Consider the following 1,552-nt stretch of genomic DNA (forward strand, 5'->3'; position numbering starts at 1 on the left):
AACTGCATTTACACCGTGATCAAGTTTAAAACATTTTCTTAACCCCGAAAGAAAGCCTGAATCCATGGGCAGTCTCTTCTGACTTTCTCCCCAACCCCCTGCACTCCTAGCCCTAAGTACTACTAATCTACTGTCTGTGTATTTGCCTACTCTGGGTAATTTATATAAATGAAATCATACAGCGTGTAGTCTCTTTTTAAAATATATATTTGAAGGTTTTTTTAAAAATTATTTTATGTACAAAGAGATAGCATTCTGTGATAAGGTAGATGTCTTGAACAACCCATTCATGGAAGTTCACTTAGTCCAACTTAATGAAACCTATGTCCTTCGTGTACTGACGGAAACACTGGCGACACTTGTTGGGGCTGTACGTCCGGATTAGACCATGGCGGTTTGAACAGATGTGGCAAGAACGAGCATCCTGGTCGAATTTCCTTGGATGGCTCCAGTAGAGTTGCTGGTGACCCATCTTGCTCACTCTGTAGCAACGAGGCAAAAGGAAAGAGCTAGTGCACGCATGGCTTCTTGATATTTTTATGTTTAGTCTTTTTTGATTGTCTTCTTTCACTTCACATTCATGTTATCCCTGTTGTAGCAGGTATCAGTACTTAATTCCTTTATATTGCTCGATTATATTTCGTTTTATGGCTATACCACCGTTTATTCATCGGTCAGTTCATGGACATTAGGATTGTTTTGGCTAATATGAATAACGCTGCTGTGAACGTTTATGTATAAGTTTTAATGTAAGCATCATGTCCCCACTTCTCTTGGGTGTATACCTAGGAATTGCTGGGTCTTAACATCTGAAGGCATTGCCAGACTGTTTTCTAGAGCCGCTGCACCACTTATATTCCCATCAGCAGTATATGCTGGTTCTGATTTCTCCACATCCCTGTCAACACTTGTCAGCAGTTGTCTTTTTTGTTCTAGCCATCCTCCTGGGGGTGAGCTGTGTCTGGTGGTTTTGATGTGCATTTCTCTGGTAGCCAGTGACATTGAACATCTTTTCACATGCTTGTTGTCCATTTGTGTATCTTTGGACAAATGTCTGTTTATATCCTTTGCTCAGTTTTAATCAGCTTATTATTCTTTTCATCATTGAGTTGTAAGAATTCTTTGTTTTTTAATTATATTTTTATTGATTTCAGAGAAGAAGGGAGAGGGAGAGAGAGATAGAAACATCAGTGTTGAAAAAGAATCATTGATTGGCTGCCTCCTGCATGCCACCCACAGGGGATCCAGCCCTCAACGCTGGCATGTGCCCTGACTGGAATCGAACCTGTGACCTCCTGGTTCATAAGTCAAAGCGCAACCACTTAGCCACATTGGCTGGGCATATATATTCTAGATGTAAGTCCCTTATCAAATATATGAAAGCCTTGTAGATTATGCTATAGTTCCTTTAAATGAAACGCACGTGAGGTTAGTATTTACTCTCTCTGAAGACCATATTTAAGGTCTGTGGGGGCAATTCAGTGAGTAAGTTGAACAATAACTTCTGTGTGTGGAAGACCAGGCCCAGGAAAAAGAGCTGTAAAGAATATGT

At 40.4% G+C, this 1,552-nt stretch overlaps 1 pseudogene; it reads right to left on the minus strand.

Annotated features, from left to right (window-relative positions):
* Positions 1-206: 206 nt before the first annotated feature.
* Positions 207-512, minus strand: LOC102756560 (annotated as a pseudogene).
* Positions 513-1,552: the final 1,040 nt, after the last annotated feature.

Source organism: Myotis davidii, unplaced genomic scaffold, assembly GCF_000327345.1.
Source record: "Myotis davidii unplaced genomic scaffold, ASM32734v1 scaffold1976, whole genome shotgun sequence".
Lineage (NCBI taxonomy): Eukaryota > Metazoa > Chordata > Mammalia > Chiroptera > Vespertilionidae > Myotis > Myotis davidii.